This window comes from Trematomus bernacchii, unplaced genomic scaffold, assembly GCF_902827165.1.
Source record: "Trematomus bernacchii unplaced genomic scaffold, fTreBer1.1, whole genome shotgun sequence".
NCBI lineage: Eukaryota > Metazoa > Chordata > Actinopteri > Perciformes > Nototheniidae > Trematomus > Trematomus bernacchii.
The window spans coordinates 2,434,596-2,454,380 of NW_022987531.1; positions in this window are offsets into that span (position 1 = coordinate 2,434,596).

The following is a 19,785-nucleotide window of genomic DNA, read 5'->3' on the forward strand; positions in this document are numbered from 1 at the left end:
GACAGATTGAACCACAGCAATATTGTTTTAGAGATTTTATATGTTTAACTGCTATGCCTGTCATCTCTGCTCTGTGTCATTGTGTTGTCTCCTGGGTTCTGTAGTGCCCGGAGTCTGTCTTTTTATTTTTTTCCTCCCAAACCCCATCCCCTCAGGACGCCTTTTGCCTCCTGTCAGGTCATCATTGTAATAAGAATTTGTTCTTAATTGATTTTCCTGGCTAAATAAAGGTTCTACTACTATTTATTCAGTTATTTCATTACTGGTACTGCTAATTGCATTATGCGTATTGTTGTATATTGTATATACGTATGTATTTACTACTACTACTTACAAAATCGAGGGTTGTAGCTTTGTGTCAGTACATATTTCAGGGTTTTTCTATGCCTTTGTTCATCTAAATTCTAATACTCATAGGCGACTACCACTCCTGCCGATGCCGATGCCGAGGCCCAGTTCTCCCTTCCCACCACCCCAGGCTCATTGTGCTAGGTAAAACTCTCATTCAATAAAAGTAGTCTTTTAAAGGTGGGGTAGGTAATTTTGGAGAAACCAGCTCGAGTGCGCTAGAATTTGAAAATACACAGCCGGAAAAAATCTGCCACTTCCTCACAGAGCCCCTCCTCCAACACACACGAACGCGCACATGACCAATGAGGGCACGAGATAAGTTTGTGCACAGATGGAAGGCTGACAGGCAGGTAGGCCATCCAGTCATTTCAGCCGGGCCGGCTAAAATGATTGGATGTGCTTTTTACAGTACCACGGCTTCCACAGATGATATTTCTTTATGGATTTTTTGTCAAAGCACTTCAGATATTCATTGCTATCGGGATGTTAAGAGCATTCCATGGAATATAACACAAAGTGTATCTCGAGCCGGTTTCTCAAACTTACCTACCCCACCTTTAAAGATGAATGCAATTACATTTAAAAAAGTTTTAAACAGAACTGTTACAGATGCAGATGCTTGGTCCAAATTCCATAAAATATACCAACCAGTAGCGCCACACTCAGACGAAAATGTACAAAGCCTATTCTTCCACTATTTGTATTCCCACATTATTCACCAAGCCAGCCCATGCTTTAATATAGATATTATGGATATTGTTATAATTCCTGCTGTCTTTTGTGAACTTCTAATTATTTGTAATTGTTCTGTTCCACAGATGCTGTAGTAAACCACCATCCAGGGACCAAGACATCAGATATAAGAACATCCATTAACACAAGAATTTGTGAGTAAAGGCACGAAAAAAACAAGATTGACGATCAAATAGGGTACAAGACTGTTTTTTTGGCCCTGTTCCGGACATTGTTTTAATGAGTGATCAGCTCATGTTTAAAGTTGTCACCAGGTGAAACAAAAAACAAGATTGTTAAATAGGATAACAGACTGCTCTTTTTGGCCCTGTATGAAATAACAATGCATCATTTATTAACTATACCTATACAAAATGTAATACATTTTCCCTTCATTATGTAATAACACCTCCTTTTGTAATAATTTGCCCATTATGTAGTAAACAAGTTCAATGCAAATATGTAATACATGTCGCCACATTTTGAAATATATTATTACATATTGCTGTGGTTATTACAAAATGAGTTGCAAACAATAACATTACAACTGTTTATTTATTTATTCAACCATGAATCATCCTTACTCATAATTTAAAAATACTTCAGTAGAATATCTTTCATTGGCCAAAACTAGATCAAGTGTTACCATATTCATTAGCCAACATGTATATCAACATCAATTTTGGGATATATTTACAGTTTGGTTATGGTTACATAATGAATATTACAGTTTTTTAAAAGGGCAACTCACGCATTTTGTAATAACCATTGCAAAATGTAATAATTTATTACAAAATGCAGGGACATTTATTTTATATTGCGTTCAGGCTGTTACAGAATGCAGCAGATTATTACAAAATGTGGGTTTTATTACATAATTACATAAAAATGTTCTTGAGTCATGACATAATGTGTTGTTTATAGGCCTTTTCTTTTATTCGTTCCTTGTCCTTCTTTTAATGAGTATTTTGATAACTGTTACACATTGATAGAAAAAAACAAATTAAGCTTCTCATTATTCAGACTCAGCTCTCAGCGCTTAAGCTTCTTTTAAATGTTGATAAAACCAAGGTAATGCTCTTTTCAAAAGCTAAAAAGACACCAGAGCCTGTTTTAGATATTTTAATTACACAAGGAATAAAACTTGAAGTGGTTACCTGTTACAAATACCTTGGTATCTGGCTTGATGATTGTCTCACTTTTAAACTTCATGTCAATAACCTGCTTAAAAAACTGAGGGTTAGGCTAGGTTTCTTTTCCAGGAACAAGTCCTGTTTCTCACTTGAGGCCAGGAAAAGGCTAGTCACTGTGACCTTTTTACCTGTACTGGACTATGGTGATCTGATCTATATGAATGCACCTGCCAATTGCCTGGTCAAGTTAGATGCCGCCTATCACAGTGCACTGAGATTTGTGACAAACTGTAAAGTATTAACCCATCACTGTACCCTGTATGCAAGGGCAGGTTTGCCTTCACTAACTGTACGGAGGCTCAGTCACTGGTACATTTTTATATACAAAGCCATGTTAGGGAAACTTCCTTCCTACATCTGCTCCCTGATCTCACGGCGAATTGTAAGTGGCTACTGCCTGAGATCGAATGCTGTGGTTTTATTAAATGTGCCAACTGCTAGGACTGTCTTAGGGAAGATAGCATTTAGATGCGCAGCTCCGCTAACTTGGAACAGTCTGAGCAATTTGGTTCCGCTAAATGTTTTTAAAGCAAGGATAGATACTATCCAATCGGAAACTGTTGGAACCTGTAAATGTTACTAGCTATGTAAACTGTAGTCACTGTAAATATGCTGTATGATGTCCTTTTTTGTTTTTCTGTTATGTTTATATGTATTCATGTGGAACCTACTTGCAGTAGGTCACCCTTGAAAAAGAGATCAATGATCTCAATGGGATTCACCTGCATAAATAAAGGTTTGAAATGAAATGAAAGATTTTTTTTATCAGAACATGCATTTCTCCTCATTGTGAACATATATTGCACTCATGTTCAGAATATATGGTACGTACATGGTCTTTTATAAATCTGAATATATATAGTGCATACATGTCCCCATATAATTGTGAATATATAGCGCATACATATCCCCATATAATTGTGAATATATATAGTACATGTCCCCATATAATTGTGAATATATTCTGCATACATGTCCCCATATAAATCTGAATATATAGAGCATACATGTCCCCATATATTTGTGAATATATATAGTACATGTCCCCATATAATTGTGAATATATTCTACATACATGTCCCCATATAAATCTGAATATATAGTACATACATGTCCCCATATATTTGTGCATATATATATAGTACATGTCCCCATATAATTGTGAATATATTCTGCATACATGTCCCCATATAAATCTGAATATATAGAGCATACATGTCCCCATATATTTGTGAATATATATAGTACATGTCCCCATATAAATGTTAATATATAGTAAAATGTATGTTCACATATATACACAACCAATATATTATATATATTTACATATATTACTCAATATATGGAAAGCGGCAATTACTGATGTATTATCCCATATATTACAATATATTATCACAATGTATTATTCAATATATATATATATTGTAATATATTAACACAATATATTATTCTATATATCTTCAATATATTTTCAATATATTTTGTAGATATGAATAAATATGTTTTTCATGTTGATTATTAATCAGTATCACTTGGTGTAGCCAACAGCAAGATTTCCTTTATTAAATCTTTTCAATTAACCAGTAAATCAGAAAACAAAATAATGCAATATATTGACAGTTAATATATGGGGAAATATATTTTCTTTGCGTAAGGGTTGCTACCGGCTCAGAGTACAGAAGCATAGGACATCTTTTCGGAGTGAGCAAGACAACTGTGTGCCGGTGTGTGCAGACTTCTGTGCTGCTGCAGAGACGTTGTTAGTACCGGAACTAATTCGTTCACCAGACCGGGAGAAATTTGCAGAAATGGCTGCCTACACTGAGAACAGGTGGGGGCTCCCTCAGTGTGTAGGTGCTATTGATGGGTCACACATACCCATCTTGGCACCACAGGAATACCACTGTGACTATTTCAACCGTAAAGGCTGGCACTCCATCATCCTTCAAGGAGTTGTTGATGGTAAGGGACATATCTGGAATGTGTTTGCAGGAATGCCTGGGAGCTTGCATGACGCTCGGGTTTTGAGACTGTCCACATTGTGGGAGTTGGCCAGTCGTGGCAACTACTTTCCAGCTTGCACCAGGAACATTGGTGGGGTGAATGCTGGCTATTACATCCTGGGAGACAATGCCTATCCCTTGCAAAACTGGCTCATAAAACCCTTCGCTGACACTGGACGGCTAACAGAAGAACATGTGACATATAACAAGAAGATTTGCAGAGCACGGGTAGTGGTTGAAAACGCTTTTGATAGACTGAAGGGAAGGTGGCGTTGCCTCATGAAAAGAAATGACTGTGATGTGAAACTTGTTAAATCAATGGTGCTGACATGCTGTGCTCTGCATAACCTCTGCGAGAGTCATGGAGAGACCTATGATGATGGGTGGGATGCACCAGCAGCAGAGCCAGGGGTAGCAGTGGCACAAGGTGCAGAGGAGGAGGGCAGGGACATACGAGAGGGTCTGATGCGCTACCTGAATACATAAATAGTCATTGTATGGTATTGAACATAAATAAAAAAATAATGTTTCACATACATGTGTTTGTCAAATTATTTAAACCCAAGAAATGTTATCAGAATTGACTATTTAGTAAATATTTGAATTTCAAGCACCAGTATTTACTGCCCCATAAAAATAATAATCTAAGCAAATATCAAAGCAAACTATAAACATAAATACAACAGTGTAAAACACAGCAGAACTATATTCAGCTTCAAGGTTTTGTATTTTGTCATACGAACATAGCTACAGTGTAGTTATAGCTACAGTGTAGTTATAGTTTATTTTGTTCTCTTCTCTTTTAAATATATAAGCAATGTGTTTGAGTCTAGCACAACGAGGGTATTACAATTGAGTAATTTTTACTAAATGTATTATTTATCATGTATTCTTAATACCATTACAAAATATGTAATGTTATGTTTTAGAGGACCTCAAGCGAGCAAACTCAATTTCAAACAGTATGCAGAGTTGTCCTGCTAAAGACTTAAAATGTTTTATTTAACCAAGTATTTATTCTCTTATTTGCTTTAACTGCAACAGATGATAAAGGTTTCACTGTGCAGTGCTTTGTGGGCGATGATGGTGTTTATGATATTTCTGACTGAAGAGGGACGCCTAGATGATGCCATCTTTCTGTGTGATCGCTGTTGGGTGCAATTATTTATCAACAAGCAATAAGATAAGTCAAAGAAGTACTTTATTTAACACAAAGTGTTTTCTTGCAGCAGCATAAAAAAGGCATGGCATTATACAATACAAAAAAAAAAAATGATTGTATTGTATTAAAGATAAAAAATATACAAGAAAGTACAGCCAGAGGTTATTGGATCACAGAGGCGGAGGAGACGGGGCACGTTGGCTGCCCGTTCCCACTAGCACCTGGCAAATAGTGCGCATGAAGGATGCATTAAAGCTCTCTGCGTGAGCCATCTCCTCCCTTCTCAAGGCGGCTTCCAACACCCTCGCCTCCACCATGGTCTGGTTCATGTACTGAGCCTGCAGGGCCCGGTCTTCCCTCTGCTCGGCATGGATCTTCTCCTGCTGGGCCAGGTTCTGCTCCTGGTGTTCCTTCTGCTGGGCCAGTTGCCGTTCCAGCAGGGCCAGTTCCTCTCCTCCTCGTCTCCTCTTGCCTGGGTGACAAGATAATTATATAAATAATAATTAGCAATAACAATGAAAAAACACAGGTACAGGTCACACAAGGATATAAGAATAAAATGTATAAACAGAACAGTAAGGATGAATTAAAGAAAGTTCTGGCCCTAGATACTAGCTGCTTACTAGCTAGTTACTTTACTTGTAACAGAGCATTCGCACACAGTGGTACAGCTTATTTTACTTACTGACGATGGATGGTCTACATTTTTTTTTTAAAGTCACAATTCCAGCCTATTTCTTACCTAGAACCACACGCGGTGTCGAGCTGGCACTCGGCGTTGGTGTCTGTGCTCGTGTTGGTGTCTGTGCTCGAGCTGGAGTTTGTGCTGTAGATATGGATGATATCGATGCACCGGACGGTGTTGGTTCATCCTCGCTATTCAAAACGTAATCATCTAGAACAGAAACATGACTTGTTAATTCCACAAACTACTGCAGCACAATACTATAAATAGCAACAACAACTATAGAAAAGACAAACTGAACGTAAACAATGGCACATGTGGTGTTAGCAAACACTAGCTCTAGCTAATGCTATCTGCCTTAGCTAGCTAGCTAGCCTTCGGGGCTCCATAAAAGCATGGGTTGTCGAACATAAATGTAAGGATACAATAGACTTATTTGTTAGAAGTGAGCTTTAGAACAGATAGGGACACAAAGGTTTCAAGAAAATAACAGAGCGTTAGCAAAAACGTACCATTCATAGAATCCAGTAACGCTGTTGCTGAGTCCAGGGCCCTTTCTCATGTCTTCAAATGTCCCATCCTCGACTCCTCGACTCCTCGGTCCTCCGGTAGTGACCTGGAAATGAATTTTAGCGTGCCATGTTGAAGGACATCTCATTTCTCGAAATGCACATCGAGGACCGAGCATCGAGCGTCGAGGAGGCTCTCTGGAGGAGCTATAACCGAGGATACACTGATGGCTCCTCCACGGCTCCTTCGCGGATGCATTTCCGGGAACGGTGGGTATAAAAGAGGCGTGACACACCGCTGGAATCATTTCAAAACCATGGCGGGAGCAATGCATAAATGTAAGTGTTGATAATGATTCGTTGTATAAGTTATGTAAGAAGTGAAATGCGCGATCCAACTCAGCCCGTCTGTATGCAGTTAGAGCCCTCTAACCGCATTCCTTATTGACATTTCACCTGATATTCTTTATGTTTTCATCCACATTTTAACTACACCCAATCCACCTGCAGGTCCGCTGCAACTCTTACTACTTTTAAATCCAGGCTGAAGACTTTTCTTTTTGCCGCTGCTTTTAATTGAACTATTCACATCTTAAACTGCACTGTAACTTTTATCCATGTATTTTTTCTTTTAATGTTTATTTTATTATCTTTTCTTTTTAATGACTTAAATGCCATTTTCTTAATGTCTTCCATTTATGTAAAGCACTTTGAATTGCCTTGTGTTGAAAGGTGCTATATAAATAAACTTGCCTTGCCTTGCCTTACAGCATGCCATGATGTATAAAAGTGCAAAGAGTATTACATCAACCAGAACTTTGTTTAGCATTCAGCACTATCATTTGGTTTGGGCTATGTTGTTATACTAGAAAACTAGAAAGTCTTCCAACAGTTTTAAGCGACAACTTTTACGTATTTTACGGCCATGCATGAGGCCATCGGTGGGAGGCCATCGATCGACCCTCCCATCCTGATGGACTCCGCCACGGCTGCTGTGGCTTCTGGCAGTGGCTCAACACCCACTGTCCAGAGCCAGGCCACAGTGGAGGATGAGGAGGCCACAGAGTCTGGCTCGGACAGCCAGCAGTGTGTTGAGCCATCCACCTCTGCCGGTCCCCATCCCCGCAAAAGAAGGAAAGGAGTTATTATGCAGTTCCTGGAGGCTGAGGCGGTCAAGGAGGAGGACCGCTTCAACCGCCAGCAGGCAGCTGCGGAGGAAGCGTCCGCCAAATTCCTGAAGCTCTTTGAGGAGCTCGTTCGGAAGCAATAGTGTGTTTTTTGTTCTATTTTCTGTACTTTCGATGTGTTCATTTATTCTTTATTTATTATTTCTATATGTTGTGGAATACATCAAGTAAACATTTAATTTTGACCTTAACCCTTGTGTGGTGTGTTCATATTTCTGTTATTCAGCCAGTGTTCGTGGGTCTGGTGGACCCGAACACCCTGTATGTAATATAAATGTGTAGGGGGGGGGGGGGGTACAGTGGGTGGTCACTGAAAATGTGTTCTGATATGTTCTTCACAGAAAATACAATTCAAAACCTTTATTTATTCTGGTGAAATCCCTTTGAGATCATTGATCTGTTTTTCAAGGGACACCTGCAGAGCCAAGGCCATTGAGTGAGTTTGCAAAATTTATCATGTCATTTGTCTTTAGATAAATAATGAAAACGGGTCTCACAGACCCGAACTCCAGGCTTACATCAAGCATGAAGCCTTCTTTACAATTAGACATACAGAAACACACATGTTTACTGAAGATACAAGGAGATCTTTATTTTATACAAAGCTGAATATACATTTTATGATTGTGACCTGACTGAAAAGCCAACGTTTTTAAAGTAATTTTGTAACCCCAGGCATAACTGTCTATAGTCATACAGTCATGGCCACTGATTTCCGCTTTTTCAATCTCCACCTCAAATAATTCAGCGCATAAACCAACCGTGTGTAAAGTATCCAAATGCAATATCAGGGATGTTTTATTATAAATAATATATACATTAATATTGAGGCAAGTTACTGCATGTAGCTCAAACCCTACATAAGTAAAATTACTAACACATGTCTCTTCTTTCTTTTCAAGTTCAGTCAAAGCATAACAATATTTTATCACTGAAGATGACTCAATTTCAACACTAAACATAACATTTTCTGAAGACATTGTGTGATGGCCTATTTCACATACAATTTGTAATAAAGACATGGGTCTGTAAAGTCCTTTGCTCTAAATAAACTTGAGCAAGGTGAAATTGGAAATAAGGCATATAAATGGACAAACAAAAGAACCGAGGAATGCATCTGGCCAGTAAATGCATTTTTCATCGGTGAAGACAATAAACGGGTAACAAAAAAACTGGCCATAAATAAAAATCCTCTCAACAATAATCGTGGTCGTTGAGCTGGACCGGGTTGTGGTCAGGAGCCGAGATTTGGTCTGCCAGTCTGTCTCGCCGGCCCTGTCCACCTCGCTCCCCCCTCACAGGACGAGGTGGAGACCTCTCTACTACCTCCTCCTCCTCCTCCTCCTCCTCCTCCTCCTCCTCCCCCAACAGCTGAGTCATGTCTGCAGTAATGCTGAGGTTGTGCAGTACACAGCAGGCAGTGACCACAGCAGGGACAAAGGTGTGCTTCACCTCCAAGGCCTTCGACAGGAGGCACCTCCATCGCCCCTTCAGTATCCCAAAAGCGCGCTCAATGATGCTGCGCGCTTTGGCATGGCAGCCGTTGAAGCGGCTCTGTACCCTCCCCTGTAGTGGCTCCCGATACGGGGTTACGACCGTTATGGGGTGTACAATGCACGGATAGCCACCATCTCCCACAATGAAGTACCCTGGTGGAGGGTACAGAGCCTCTTTATATAAGATACTGTTTTTTAGGACACGGGTGTCGTGCACTGAGCCCGGAAATCCTACGAGTGTTTGTAGGAATTTACCCTTCCCATCACATACAGCCTGCAGCTGTATGGAAGGAAAGAGCTTCCGATTGATGTAGTGCTGGCCACTGGGTCCGGGTGGGGTCTTTATTCGAATGTGGCACCCATCAATGGCACCCACACATGAACTAAATGCCGGGCTATCGGCCAACTGCTGGAAGCCCTGCCCGACCTCCTCCAGCTCTGGACCAGCAGGCAGCCTGATCACAGACTGCCTGAGAGCAGCGATGTCCTCCACTCCCTGGTGGACCAGTCTGTGGATCGTGGAGAGGGGTACCTGAAAGGCCCGGGACACCACACTGTATGACAAACCGTGTGCCAGCCAGTACACGGTCGTCAAGATAGTCATGTGGTGTCCCCAGGCCTGTCTCCTCTCAGGCCCCAGACACCGCATCAAGGCCTCCAGGGAGTCTCGGCTCATCCATTCGGAGATGGGTGCCTTCAGCAGGCACCCATCTCCGAAGTACAGCTCCAGCACCGGGACACTGCTGTTAAAACTTCTGTTTGAGTGTGGGTGTTGAACCTGCAGGAAGAATACAATGTACAGAGGTCAATACCTTTATCCAGCAAACTAAACTGCACATACATATTCTGTCATAACAAATTAATCAATTTTTGTATTCCAATGTAAAAAGCCAGCTATTTTACAACTATTTAAAACAATTTCAAACAAACACTCGTAAATACCTCACGATGAAGCAGGATGGCTTTGCGCATTTTAGCTTTCCAGCGCTGGGATCGGCGTCTCTCCTGATTCCTGTTGTTGGTCAGAAGTCGTTGCCACTGCCCTAAGGCACACGCTACTGCGGGTTTCATTCTCAATCGCTTTTTCAGAGTCAATTTACAATTTGTTTGATGTGGTCACTGACTATGTTTTTCGTTGTTGAGATTTAAATCAGAGGTGTGCCTGGACCTTATATAGCCTGTCAGGTCCCTGATGATTCGTTAATTACTTGGATTAGAAATTCGTTGCAGGTGTTTTGTGAAAGAGGTGTGAGTTGATGATTTATCATGTAATTTAGCCTACTAGTTTAAAAAGGTTAACATAGCCTACTGTGTATAGTGTAAAGACAGTCATTGGGTGTTTTGTGTGTTTGTATGTCTGCATGTGTGAATATATGAAACGTATATAAGCGTAATGTAGCCTATATGTCTCCCTTTATTTGTAGGGTACTTTTTATAATAATGTTTTAGTGCTGCCCAATACAGAAGAGATGCTAGTATGTGTCGAAAATACTCATACATTCGTGTCATCCTTGTAGCAAATGGAATTTAAAGTAAATATGTGGGGGAACAATGTTCAGCTGATCTAACAGAGATTACAAAATACAGCGCTCTAACAAAACACTCACAGCTGATACAGCTGTTGCCACGTCATCATTAATGGACGTCTCTTTAAAATGACCGCTCAGAGGAGAGGAGTTCTCATTTCTCTAACCGCCTGCTGCTTCCCCTCCTCTCTCCTCGGTTCCCCTCCTCGGCTCCTCCGCTCGCATCTCCTGTGGGCGGGACTAAGTCTCGAGGATAGGAGTCGAGGAGGGGAGTCGAGGAGGAACATTTGAAGACATGAGAAAGGGCCCAGGCCTCCCTCCCTCCCTCCGCTAGCCGGTCTATGGCCGTAAATGCTGTTCATGAGGTCAAACCACTTCCAGTTTTTCCTACTGGCACCACTGGTGTTGTTATTGTCCTTCACCAAGCGATATTCACCCTTCATCTTTTTAAGTTTTTCCCTACACTGCACGACAGTCCTTGAGTACCCGCTTGTGGCCATCAGTGTAGACACCTCCTGAAATACTTTAATATTTCGAGTTGTCCCGTCGAGCTCCCGCTGGATCTTGTCATCAGAAATGTAATGGAGGAACGTCGTCACTTCCTCGACCGACCATGGTGTGCTTTTCTTTGCCATTGTTAACTTCTTAGTCCTCTGTTAACAAAAATGCTGTTTGTAAAAATGCTGCAAGCATCGCTGTATATATGCGACGCTAGGGATTATCTCACGCGCGATTGTGACGATTCTCTCCGACCAATCAGCAGCCGAGAGCGTTGACGTCACAAACTCAGCCCGGTTATCTCTGGCCCTAGCCCCACGATTTTATGAGGCCAGAAAAACTGTGAATTAGGACCCGCCGGCCGGTACTAGGCCAAGTGGAAACGCAACCACAAACGGGCCGATGACGTCACAGCCCTCTTAAACCGGGCTGTGCGCTGTAGTGGAAACGCGCCATAAGGCTAAGACTAAGGACCCTTATGTTAGAATGCTATTTATAGACTTCAGCTCAGCATTCAACACTATCATCCCCCAGCAGCTTGTACAAAAACTTACAGACCTGGGCCTCAGCCCCTCTCTCTGCAACTGGTTGCTGGACTTCCTCACAGAGAGACCACAAGCTCTACGGGTCAACAACAACAACACCTCAAACACCCTCATACTGAGTACGGGGGCCCCCCAAGGATGTGTGCTCAGCCCCCTTCTCTTCACTCTGCTGACCCACGACTGCAAACCCAACTTCAGCTCCAACCACATCGTGAAGTTTGCAGACGACACTACTGTGGTGGGTCTCATCAGCAACAACGATGAGACTAACTACAGGAAGGAAGTGAACCAGCTGGCCCTGTGGTGCCAAAATAACAACCTCTTCCTCAACCTGGAGAAAACAAAGGAGATAGTTGTTGACTTCAGGAGAACCCACCGCCGACCCCCTCTCCCCCTGACCATCAACGGCGCTGCTGTGAAGCAGGTGACCAGCACCAAATTCCTTGGTGTGACCATCACTGATGACCTCACCTGGAAAAACAACACCACTGCACTAGCGAAGAAAGCCCAGCAGCGCCTGTACTTCATCCGGAAGCTCATGCGAGTCGGAGCATCACCCCCCATCATGCTGTCTTTTTACCGAGGCGCCACTGAGAGCATCCTCAGCAGCTGTATCATGCTGTGGTTTGGAAGCTGCAAAGCACTCAGCATTGCGGGTGACTCCACCCACCCCTCCAACAGCCTCTTCAGCCTCCTGCCTTCAGGGAGAAGGTTCCGCAGCCTCAGCTCGGGCACCACCAGGCTGAGCAACAGCTTCCTCCACCAGGCGGTCAGGATGCTGAACTCTCTCGCCTCCCTCCCTCCCTCTCTCTGACATCTCTCCCCTGAACTCTCCACCCTGCCTCCCACCTTTCTCCCCTGCCCCAAATGGTCCTGGACTTTAACCCCCCCCCACACACACACACACACACACACACACACACACACACACACACACACACACACACATACACACACACACACAACCTTCCCTCATCCAGCACCAGTCACTTTTCTGCCCATCTCCGCGGCTACTGCACTGAAACTGTACTTTGAACACTTTAAATATATTATTAACATTTTAAACTGTATACCCCGGTTATCTAGGCCCTTTTTGTTTTGTTTAATGTATACCACGTTTATCTAGGCCCTTTTTGTTTTGTTTTATGTATACATGTCACACTGTGGGACTGCGGGAAACGATATTTCGAGATTTCTGGATGTATAACACATGTAGAATTTTTGACAATAAAGCTGACTTTGACTTTGACTTTGATAAAAATACAATTGCAAGTGGAATTGCGTAAAAAAATAGTTTCTCGGGTTCGGGTGTTTTGTTTGATTTTAAATAAACAAAGTATTGGCTTTCAGAATATGAAACTTTATTTCCAAAATCAGACGATAAATACATGTTTGAAGCTTGTAAAGGGAAGATGACAGGCACCTCTCACTCGCACTGGGCTCTTCCGCAGCGCCGCTACCCCTCCCTCCGGCTGATATTATGAATGCAAGGCGTATAGTAATCATACTAACACGGCAGGTTCCGTGACAGTTTGTTTTCATCTGATTTCAGATAAACAAAGTCTTGGCTTTCAGAATATTAAACTTGTTTCGGCAAATTCAGATGATAAATACAACTTTGAAGCTTGTAACGGCATAATTACAAGCGGAGAACTGAGTAACTTAACGTCACAGCAGGCATAACAACAGCCGGTATTTATTGTGAGTGTAATTCTTTCTTTAAAGGGGACCTATCATGCAAAATGCACTTTTGTACGTCTTTTATACATGAATATGTGTCGGCGGTGTTCCAGGGAACTCACCAAGTGTCAGAAAACACAACCCTCTCTATTTTCCTCCATACCCAAATCTCTAAAAAAGGGCCTGCAACGGATCTGATAAAAACTGATCCAGATTTGAACACTGTCCTGACGTCAGGACGGTGGCGCTACGGCTATTGGGCCAACTACACCAATCAGGAGGAGACGCTGTAGTACATATGCCAGGCCTGTAGGTGGTGCTGTTCTCACAGAATCAGCCCTTGCAAAAATAGGGCTAAAAAAGTGCAAATTGAGCGAAATGAGGCATGGCTAAAATGCATGATCTGTTTGGTATTTTGAAAAAAAAAAAGTATAAATATGCCTTATATAGGTATGGTCCTACACTATATTATTAAAATATAGCATGATAGGTCGACTTTAACTTTCTTCTGCCCGTAAAGTGTCCAAACCAGGCTTTTCTGGATAAGCGCATTTTTAAAACATAGTCATTGTCCATGCCGGTTTCAGTTGGATTATTTGTCAGTTGCTCCTCCATTGTAGATTATTTACGACTTTTGAATCCACATAAACACATCGGCAAAATCCGGCTTACTTTGAGCATGTGTTTTAACCAGTTTAATCCCTTTGTGAATTGTTTCCACTTGCGCCGTCCTTTAATTTCTTCATACAGCGGGCATCCAAATGAATTAATCCTGAGTCCAATAGCCATCAAAGTCACTCCAATAGTGCTCCTTAATTACGCTTTCATCCTCCTTTAACAAAATAGTTCACATTCATCCAGTTTGTGACAGTAGTTGTAGCATTTTTGAGACTTTTAAACTTTAATTACCGCTGTTGCGCCTCCCCCCCCTTGTGTGTGTGGGGGCGGGGGCTTTGAAACGTCTTTCATAATCTCCTTTAGCTTAGGAAACACTGGACCACCTTCCTTTACGAAAGGAAAGGAGAACATGCTGTCCCACAATACGTTGCTGCCTTTTGACCCCTCTGAATGTATAACTTGCAGTGCAGGTGTGAATGTGCGTGTGTGTTAAGGTGCTAAGACAATTAAAGTCTGAAATCCAAGGAAGTTTAGGCTTATGCTTTTTGCCTACCTAGTGTTACTGTGAGTTTGTGAGTTCACAGGAAATGTCTGTTCTGAAACACAGACCCAGGTGCAGCATGTTCAAATACACCTGATTCTTTTATGCAAATGCAACTGTGAGTAGACCACTGGCATTATTAATGGAATGTATTGGGTTGCTGAAGGACATATGACATATCAAAACTAATCACCAAACATTTAGACAAAGGTTTCGCTCCACTCCACCCAATGCAGTTTGGTTTTCGTGCTCACCACTCCACTGAGACAGCTAACTGTGTCTTTGTGGAAAAGGTTAAATGTATGTTGGACACGAGCCCATATGTAGGTGCTGTCTTCCATGATCTCAGGAAGGCTTTTGACACTGTTAACCACCAAGTGCTCCTTACAAAGCTGACGTATTTCAATTTTTCGGCAGATTGTTTCTCGTACAGTGGGTTAAGTCTTAAGGCCCGGACACACCAAGCTGACACCAAAGAACTGACACAGACGGACCCCGACTGTTGCGTCGCCTCGCGTCTCTGCGTCTTGGCCATGTTTCGCACTGGAACACACCGCAAAGACTTCAGCCGACGGCCAAGAAGCACGTACGAACTGCGCATGCGTGAGTGACAATAACTCTCCTTACCAGCAGGCGGTAGTGTGTATTCGTCATTCAAAAGAGGCAACAACCGGAAGACAGACTGCGTGATAACCGAGAGAAAAAGAACAGACTGCGTGATATAAACAAACAACAAATAGCGTGTGCGTTCCATTTTCACTCTACAACGAGAAGCTCATGGGGCTTTCCCGAACCTGTGTCGAGAGCTGGAGTTAAATGAAATCTCAGATTTGCCTTCTTAACCTGTTACGCATCGCCCCCCCGGGGCCGGGCGGATAAACACGTCATTTGCAGGAAACAACGTCTAAGGAATCTTAATATTTAATAATCTATGAATGTTTTATATCCATGTAACGGGAAGAAACTCAGCTAACTGATCTTTTAAAAAAATAATTAAAAAAAAAAACCACAATGCTAACACAAAGCCTCTGAATTAGCCACGAGCGAAGAAATGTAACCTATAACTGCACCTAAACTCACTCATAACTCCCTTATTACTTATCCTAGGTGCGCAGCCAACCCCTCGATTAGCATCTCCTGGAGACACAGAATCTGTGTAAAAAACCTCAACACTCAGTGATAAACATTTGCGACGCTATAAACGAAAGCGTACATCAGAACATGTGGAGCTAGGTAGCTAGAAACGCTAACATGGCTTACCTTGGTCAAAACTGGTCTTCAATGGCATTAAAACGATACAAAAACGATGCTGCAGTTAATCCATAGGTTCATCCAATGTATCTGTGCCCTCTTTGAAATGATTTCTGATAATCCATAAGCAATAAAACTGCTTTTTCGTTTCCAAATGTCAGAGCTAGAGATAGGTCCACTCTGATGCTAAATTACATGCGCGAAGCCCCCACCTCTTTTCTTCACAACGAGTGTGTGTGGGGGCCTCCCCCTTCGATTCTATTGGCTCTAACGGTCAGAAAGAGGTGTCAACCATCCAAATCGACCAAGGGGGGCCAGAGATATGGAAAAAAAAAACATTTTCACCCAAATCACCTCAGAGGTAGAGTGGTTTTGGCTAAACCTCTCTAAAAAGGTCAAATGTCACTTGTTTTGCATCAATCTTGATACAGGGTACTTATTATATGTTGTACTTTGGATTCCTAAAGCTTTTAGTCTACTAACCCATCATCCAAGGGTAGTTTTCACTATAAGTAAAAAATAAGTTTTGGACGGACACTATAATTTACAGTTTTTTACTATGTAAAATCTGAATTTTCTTTAAAATAGAAAACATCTATATTGATTCTGACACTTCTACATCCAACTCACAGATGTAACCTTGCTTTGATAAAAGAAATTATTCATATAACCCTTTTAGAAGTTAAGTTGTAGTCATTTGTTTTGGGCATGTCATTTTCGAGCCTGAAACATGAAAAACAGGCTTGGTGCTTAACAGGTTAATAGTTTGTTTGGGTCCCTCACTTCCGTTTCGCTTCTCATGCACGGCTGAAAGCAGGCCTCCCTTGAAAAAGAGATCTATGATCTCAATGGGACCAATCTGGTTAAATAAAGGTTTGAAATTAAATGAAATGATGCACTGATTCGCTAGCTGAACAGCCAATCGGAGTGATTTATTTTGCCGACTGCCTTTGGCCCGGTGCGGGACACACCAATCTGAGTAGGGCGTGTCGACGCTCATCGTCGGCCTGATGCCCACCGACGGCCAAAATCGGCTTGGTGTGTCCGGGCCTTTACTTATCGAACAGAAAACAGTGTGTTTTGGTCCACGGAGCCAAATCCCCTGTTGGGGTTCCACAAGGTTCCATTCTTGGACCATTAATGTTTTCTCTGTACATTAATGACTTGCCTAATGTATGTCCTGAGTTGAATGTGCAAATGTATGCCGATGATGCTGTCATGTTTGTACATGGGAAAAACACTGAAATTATCTCATCCTGTCTCTCAAATGCATTGGACAAGGTTCAACACTGGCTGAACAACATTTGCATACAGTTAAATGCAAAAAAAACAGTATGCATGATGTTCAGTAAACGACCAGTCAAAATCCAAGGATCCAATGTGTTTTTAAATGGAGCAGAAATAGAACTAGTCCCCCACTTCAAGTATCTTGGAGTCATAATGGACTCGAACTTGACTTTTAAGAAAAATATTAAGAAAGTATCCAATACCATTAAATTCAACTTGCAACATTTTAAACAAATTAGACCTTTCTTAACTGTCAATGCTGCAAAGTCATACCTCCACTGTATGATTCTATCCCATATTGAATACTGTTTGACAAACTGGTCGTTTGCTTGTGCCACAACCCTTAAACCAATAGAACAGCTGTACAAGAGAGCTATCAAGGTTTTTGACAGAAAGCCAAATTCATACCACCACTGTACCATCCTTGAAAAACACAATTTCTTGAGTTTTGACAATTTTAAGTCTTTTAAAAGTACATGTGTTTTTTTTATAAATGTTTACATGACACTTTACTGACGTCAGGAAAGTGGCGCTACGGCTATTGGGCCAACTCTCCACCTATCAGGGGAATGTGGGGTTGGGCCACGGCCGGCCATTGCCGCTCGAAAGCGCTGGAGATGCTGTAGTACATATGACAGGCCTGTAAGTGGCGCTGTAGTCTGCCACAAAAGCAGCGAAGAAGACTTCCCGCGCATGGTTACCATGGTTACCCTTTTGTTTATTCTCCGCTGTGGCTTTTTTTCTCCCTCCCCGAGGCAAGCGTTTGCTCCTGCTGCTTTAATTCAATGCAATCCCTCCCCGTCGAGGCAAGCACTGTAATTATCTCCGGTTAGTCCACCAGCAGATGACAAACACCCACCTCTCCGCCTCTTCCAAGGAACGAGGGGACCGTGCGGCAGAGTTTCAGTTAGGTTTTCTTTCGCCGGTCAAGATGTCCGTTAAAGTTTAAATCTTCCGGACAAAATTAGAAAAGTGCCGGTCAAAGGTCTTCTTTGTTATTTATTGAGCTTTAAAACAAATGAATAACGACTCTATAGGCCTATAATAATATAATAAAACACGGAGGACGGAGATCTATTTTTCTCCCCCTCTTCTGACTTCATCAGAGCACGGCTCCCCTCTCCTGCAGGGGGGCGTGGTCAGCTGCAGCTCACAGAATCAGCCCCGTGCAAAAACAGTGCTGGAGAACAGCAAATAGAGCGAAATGAGGCATGGCTAAAATGCATGATCTGTTTGGTATTTTGAAAACAGAAACGTATAAATATACCTTATATAGGTATGGCCCTACAATATATCATTTAAATATAGCATGATAGGTCCACTTTAAAGAATGGTTGAGCAACAAACAGACGTGTAATCACAGCTAAATGCACTTGTATACCTCTTGTATATCTCCTCTTGCACTTTATGTAGCACTTTTATCTTATCTTGCACTTTATATGTCGTAGCTGCTACATTGTACTGCCATGTGGTAAATGCTTGTATGTTGCTCATGCTCTTCCTGCATATCATGTATTTATTTTTGCTATGTATATAAATGTCATGTTCTTATATGTTGTATGTGACAGGACTATGGATGGAAATTAGCTCAAAGCTAAAATCCGGCTCATTTACACTTGTAAGCATTATTTTGTTTTAAAGTGTTCATCAATGTGCACTGTCCCGATTCAAATAAACGATTAAATTAAAAATGACATATTTCCTTGAGCCAGAAAGTGTTTGAATGATGACTCATCGTTATACTTTCACTCGCTGGAGGCCACATCTATTCAAGCTCCCGGTGAGGCTTCCTGGGTAAATTGGAGAAAGTTCTCACCCCTTTATTCACTTCTGATGCACCGTATATCACATAGCTCAACTAAGACATTGATCATGGGAGCAGCCAAACCTTGTTTGAGATGAAAAAAGAGCCTCGCCAACGCAGAAGCTCCTGAACTTAACAGTTTATTGGGTCGATGTCACGACTACATGCAGCAAAAGAGGGAAGAGAGAGAATAGAGTGGGAGAAAAAAAATTGCGTTTTTTAAGATAGGGTTTGCTGAAGGAAGTAGCTGAAATATACATCACAGCATGCTGTTCTCTTTTGAGATCTCACTGCAGTCTCAGGAGGTGCAGGGGTGGGAGAATAGAAAAAACACGCTCTTTAGTCACAGAGAGATGAAACTCAAAGAGTGCACTGCAAGAGATGGCAGTGATACAACAGCGGAAACTGCCTTAATGTGGCAGCGTGTTAGGTGGTAGCGTGAATTTCAATCACAGCACCAAGTGAAATTAATCAGGGATGTGGAGGGCTCTTGACGATTCCAGCAAAAGTGAATAAGATCACAGGAACGTCACAGTGCTGCATATTACAGGATCAGGGTTAGACAATAAGATAATCTGCTGCCGGGAAGAGGCATTATTATGAATAACAATGTCTGTGAGTGTGTGTGTGTGTGTGTCCATGAATATATACATTTATTTAATTTGTTAGGTACTGCTCATAAGCTAACATCCTGTCAAGTGTTCACCCTTGCAAACA